This window comes from Gymnogyps californianus, chromosome 14 (assembly GCF_018139145.2).
Source record: "Gymnogyps californianus isolate 813 chromosome 14, ASM1813914v2, whole genome shotgun sequence".
NCBI lineage: Eukaryota > Metazoa > Chordata > Aves > Accipitriformes > Cathartidae > Gymnogyps > Gymnogyps californianus.
The window spans coordinates 11,298,792-11,304,752 of NC_059484.1; the positions used below are offsets into that span (position 1 = coordinate 11,298,792).

A 5,961-nucleotide genomic window follows, 5' to 3' on the forward strand; every position below is an offset into this window, starting at 1 on the left:
AGATCTTAGTGGAACTGAGAAATACACATACGTACGTGCATTGCAGACACCAGCATCTGAGGGTTTCTTGGAAGACCCTTGGTTTTCAGGTCAGCTTTCCTCAACACATTGCAGTTGGTACATCTCTTTCTCATCTTAGTTAAACTCTTGTCTAGTCGGATTTACAAACACTGGTGACATCCTTTACAAACAAAACCAGGGGGCTGCCCTGTGCCGGACACGGCCGGTGCCAGCCAGTGCCAGCCGGTGCTAGCTGGCTCCGCAACGGCCCCAGCGCAGCCACAGCGCAGCCTGTCAGCGAGACTGGGGGCGCTTCTGGGTAAATGTCCAGCAAAGGCCACAGGGGGAGAGAGCAGGGCTGGACTAGAGGACGCCCGAGGTGCCTCCCGAGCCACACCCTGCTGTGGACCTGTGAGTCCCTGTCGCCAGGGGGCTGCTGTCAAACGGGTGTGGGCGTCTCCACGGTGACCGCCAGGCCTTTGTGACCAGGGGCAGCATCATGCCCAGAGGCCATTGTGACGAGGGGTCCGCACGGCAGCCGTGGGGCTCTTATGCGGCCAGAGCCCTAGGGTGCCCACTCCCAGGAGAGCGGCTCCGTCAGGAGGCAGCATCTCCCCGGGTGCCCGTGGCAGGCGTCCAACAGAGGACCCCGAAGATGCCCAACAAGCAGGAGGCAAATGCTCGCTCCCAGCCTGACGAGGGCTGCGGCGCCTGCAGGAGCACCGCCAGGTGAGGGACGGGGCTGGAGGGAGAGGCGGGTGGTGGGACACGGGGACGGCCGGGGCGAGACGGCCAGCCCTGAGCGCCTCCGGCCCGCACACAGCCATGCCACACCCCAGGGCTTTCTCTGGGGCAGGGCCGGCTCTGGGACGGCCGTGGCCCACGAAGCCCCGCAGCAACGCCCCAGAGGCAGAGAGCAGTGCAGAGCCGAGTTCAGCCTGGCTGGAGTGGCCAGGAGCTGCCTTGAAGCCGGGGCCGGGCTTGCCAGCACCGCAGGGGTCGCTGTGCTGACACAGCCGCCTCCATCCCACACCGCCTCCTTCTCCCCACAGGTGCGTCGCAGGCAGCCACAGGCAGCGCCGCAGCGCAGCCGGACCACAGCCTCGTCCCTCCATGGGGACAGGCTGCCACCACTCCCCTGCCCAGCGAGTTCACAGAGCACTCGCAGCCATTGCACACAGGTAGGGACCTTGAGGGAGACCAGGCTGACTGCCTCCCTGACCCTGGGAGGTGCCGATGGGAAGGCGGGAGGTGCCAGAGGGGACAGGTGCGACCGGCCCCCCAGCAAGCTGAGAGCCTCGTGCTGTGCCCGGCAGGCTGCCCGGCCATGCCGGGGGTGCTCCCGAGACCCGGTGGCGGGCTGCGCCGGGACCAGCCCTCTCCCAGCCGGCTCTGGGAGCAGGGCAGCAGCCGCCATTGGGGCCGAGCACTGCCCTCAGAGCTGGCAGGACGGGCCGGCCGCAGGGGGTTTCCTGCTGGACGCAGGGGTGAAAGGACCACAGTCACGTGGCCTTTCTCCACGTCTTCTCTTGCAGACGCACGGGCTGGAGGGCTGGGAGGCACTGCCCCGCAGCAGGGTCACACGGGGACAAAGAGTGCCCACGCCAGCCTTGCTGCCTCTCCCACGGCTTGAAGAGACGCAGGCAGCTGCACCCCGGTACACACTTGCAGCTCCAACAGCAGGATCTGCAGCTGTCCCCAAGCTGCCCGCTCTTCCAGCAGCAGCAGCCTCCGGATCTTCTCGGAGAGGCAGAGCACATGCCGTGGGCCCCGCGGCCAGCAGCCACCGAGAGCTTGTCCCACCTGCTCGGGGCATCCTCGGTGATCGGGGCATGGCCGCGAGGGCTGAGAGAGGGGGGCCTGCCCCACACGGCCGCAGAACCTGTGACGTGGCTCTGGAGTCCACGGTCCACTCACTGGTGTCAGGGGTCCTGAGTCGCGTTGTAGGTGCAAGCCGGGGACCCGGCCAGCAGCTGGCGGCACAGGGGCACCTTGCGCACACCGCTGCTCTGGCAACACCTACAAGAACAGCCCAGGTGCAGACCGCCAGGCATGGCAAGGCCCCTGCAGCTCAGCCAGGGCCTCGTCCCCACGCTCCAGGGGGCACCAGGGCTGCTGGCGAGCCCCGTGCACCAGGTTCCTCAGCGAAGTGCACCGGCAAAGGGCACTGGGCACGGCCAGTGGCAAGGCAGGCCCATCATCTACCACCCTTACGACTTGTCCACGGCAAGCCGCTGCGCCCACGGCCTGTGGAAGCCCCGAAGCATCTTGTGGTCATGCGACTCAAGATGGAGCACGCGGAGCAGATGGAGGAAGAGGACAAAGACAAAACATCTGAAGACCTCTCAGGACAGAGTCAGCTGGAGGAAAATATCTCTATTCATACCATCTGGCGCAGCCCCAGCCTGCTGAGACTCAGCCAGGAGGTGCCCGGCTCAAACGGCAGCATGGCCCGAGATGCCATAGGAGGGGCAGATGACCACCCTCAGCACGCGTCTCCTGCCCCATCAGCGGACTCAGACGTGGAGCCAGCAGCTTTTTGCCTGGCCGGAGGTCCTGGGGACCAGGGGCACAGTGAGCCTCTCCCCGCATCATCGCCTGAAGATGTACTGTCGTGGGCTCCTGCCTTGCCTGCGGCCATGCTCCAGGCAGCAGATGACAGGGCCAAAGCTGTGGGCACTGCTCAGGGCATCCTGGGTGACCGGCACTTGGCAGCGGGGGCTGAGGGCCAGGGGCCTGCCCCTATTGGCCCCGTAACCCGTGAGACTGCTCTGGAGGACCTGGAGGAAGAGTGGAAGACGTCCCTGACAGAGACGCTGCAGGAGAGGGAGACGGCGACACCCAGAGCGTGTCTCTTGCCCCATCAGAGGACGCTGACACAGAGGCAGCAGCTTCTGCCCTGGCCAGAGGTCGCGGCCACAAGGGGCACGAGCACCTATCCCCGCCCAGCGCCTCGCCTACAGCTTTCCTTCCTCCATAGGCATCGCCGCCCTCCCGCGCACCCCAGCTCGCCGGCGAAGGCCCTCTGTCCTCAGGACAGCTTGTCGGGCTCTGCGCAGGGCTTTCTGCTGCAGCTTCTGCACGGCACAGTGAGAGCAGCGGCACCCGGCTGCCAGCGCCTTGCCAGTGCGCTTTGCCTGGCCATGCCCTGCGCCTGACCAGCGCAGCCTGTCCTGTGTCCTTATTAAATGCCTTCCTTGCTCTGTCCGGGGTGAGGGCTCTCTGTCCTGCGTGCACGTGTGTGGGCGGGGGTGTGAGTGCAGCAGCTGGGGTCAGACCACGGGGCGGAGGGTCCCTGTGTCCCTGGGGCAGCGACTGGAGCGAGTGCGGGTGAGTGAGTGAGTGAGTGTGATGGCCAGCGAACACCAAGCCGCACGAGCCGGTGAGCAGGTGAGGCGGCCTGGGAGCAAGGGGGTCAGTGGGTCTCTGACCGCCAGCCTGGGTGTGAGAGACCCTGGGTGTCTCTCGTGGTGAGAGCACGGAGGGTCAGCTCTGGGACCAGGGAGTCCCGTGCGGCTCGCAGGGTGTGGGGCGGTCTGTACCAGCAAGTGGACAAGGGCTGCGGCCTTGGGGGCTCCTACGTGCAGGGGCCAGCAACTGGGGAGACTGGGATGCAGGGGCCAGCTACTGGGCAGGCTGAGTGTCCACGGACAGTGAGGCTGTCCATGCATCACCAGATGCTCAGCTCTGGGAGAGTGGTGAGTGCACACACAGGGAGGAGGCTGGGCTGGACGAGGGCTGCAGTCTTTCTCCCCGTGTGACCCTGCTGCGGGGCAGCGCCTCCCAGCCCTCCAGCCCATGCGTCTGCAAAGAAGACGTGCAGAAAGGCCGCTTGACTGTGGTCCTTTCACCCCTGCATCACAGCGGGAAACCCCCTGCGTCTGGCCCGTCCAGCAAGGAACGGCAGGAAAAAGGAAGGGATGAAGGGAGAAGAAAAGGGGGAGGAAAGGAAATGGGAGAACAGAAGAAAGGGAGCAGAATAGAGTGGAAGGCAAAATGGGAACAAAGAAGGGAGAAGAAAAGGGAGAGAGGAGAGGAGAGGAGAGGAAGAGGAGAGGAGAGGAGAGGAGAGGAGAGGAAGAGGAGAGGAGAGGAGAGGCGATCTGTGATGCGGGTCTGGAGCCTGTGACAGCACAGGGGACGGGTCACAATGTCTGGGGCTGTCACCAGGGGCACCAGTGGGCAGGGCTGCTGCAGTGCAGCCTGGGCCAGCGGTGAGTGTGCACACGGCGGGGAGGCTGGGCTGGATGAGGGCCAGGGCAAAAATGCTGGCCCTGGGGGGTCTCACCCTGGAGTGAGGGTCCAGTTGCTCAGGAGAGCACCTTGGGCAGGGCACGGTGCTGCCGCTGGGGATGGCTGCCTCCCAGCTCCCTCGCCCCCTCTCTTACCTTTCACCAGGTCCCTGTGGCTCCCGCCCCTGCTCCCCCACTGCCAACTCCCTCCTGCCCAGCCCCGCTGAGACCCCTTCTCTTCCCTCTCCTGCAGGCCATGGCTGTCGTTGTCTTCCTCACCCTAGCTGCGCTGGGCATTGTCCAGAACACACTGCAGCCGGGTGAAGAGCTGCACGTGGCCACGTACAGGCTCGTGCAGCACCTCGCACAGCAGCTGAGCTGGAAGATGACTCAGCTGCTGCAGGATATAGAGCAGACCCAGGAGCAGAATGGGGTGGCCAGGAAAGTCTTGCTCCTCGCTACCTCCCAGCAACGGTGGTTCTGGGCCTCTGCTCTTGGGGCAGGAGCCCTGCTCCTGCTCCTGTGGCTCTGCTGGAGGACCAGAAAAAGGAGCCATAAGCCAGGAAGTGGCTGCAAGCAGGTCAGCCCTGGAAGTCAAGGCGAGGAGGAGGAGGAGGAGGAGGTAGAAGAAGACGGCGACGATGACGACGACTCTGTGGCACAGGGGATCTGGGCAGATGTGTGGTCGATCGCATCCAGTGGCCAGTGTCGTACATGGCTGACACGTGCAAGTTGGTGGAGGAGCTGGTAGATGAGCTTTCTTAGTGCCTGCCAAAGACTTTCCGGGAATAACTTCAAGCCACGGCTGCAGCCAGCCATTGGGGTGGGCTGTGTCTATGAAGGGTGGAGTGCCTGGGAGGACAATGTCCTCTACCGCCTGCTCGTGCCCTGCAGCCTCCCCCTGGGCACGCCTTCTGCTTGGAGCGCGGCACCGCAAAGGAGACGCTGACCAGCGACTCCTGCCTCCGTGTGCAGCTGCAGTGCATGTGCCTAAGGAGCAGCTGGTGGAGGACGTACTGTGCTTCCTCCACCACAGCAAGGATGAGCTGAAAAGTCAAGGCCCAGCCTTCTCAAACACCCTTTGCACCGACTCGTACTTAGACATCGAGAAAACCGCCTGCTGGTTCCAGATGTTGGTGAAAGACGCCTGGAAGCTTGTGCCTCAGTCACGCTGCTGCCAGCTGACAGTGCTGCCTACTACACGCTCCTGCAAGCTCAGGCTAACGAATGGACAGGAAACCTTGTCCATTCAGGTGATTTTTGGGGTGCCGCTAGACGACTCAGACTCCTTCCTGAGCCTTGAGTAGGACACCCCGTGGATTTCTGATTTTCAGTCCTATTTTGTCCTGTGGAGTGCAGTACTGACTGTCTTAAGCCACACTACCTCCTGGAAAATAAACTGTTGCTATGATAATACGTGTGCTTGACCATCCTGTTTTTTTAGCTAAGTGACAAGAGACAAAGACCACACTCTTGTAGCCACTGTTTAGACAGATTAATATTTTAAGTAGATTTTCACTTTCACCTTCCCACTGTAGTCACTTGCTCCTTTCACTGATATTCTTTGCGGCAAGGGACTCTACCTCTTCTCTATGTTCTTGCTGGCCTAGGGAGGATATGCCCAGTTAGGGATACCAGTTGTGGTGTCCTTTTGGGACGATGTCCAGGCTTCCTAGGGTCCTCAGCAGCTAGTCTAGCTTCATAACAGCCTGTACACAGCAAGGAGGAA

General features: G+C 62.9%; 1 pseudogene; it reads left to right on the forward strand.

Annotated features, from left to right (window-relative positions):
• The first annotated feature begins 4,488 nt into the window (after positions 1 to 4,488).
• LOC127021821 (inositol 1,4,5-trisphosphate receptor-interacting protein-like 1) lies at positions 4,489 to 5,539 on the forward strand (annotated as a pseudogene).
• Positions 5,540 to 5,961: the final 422 nt, after the last annotated feature.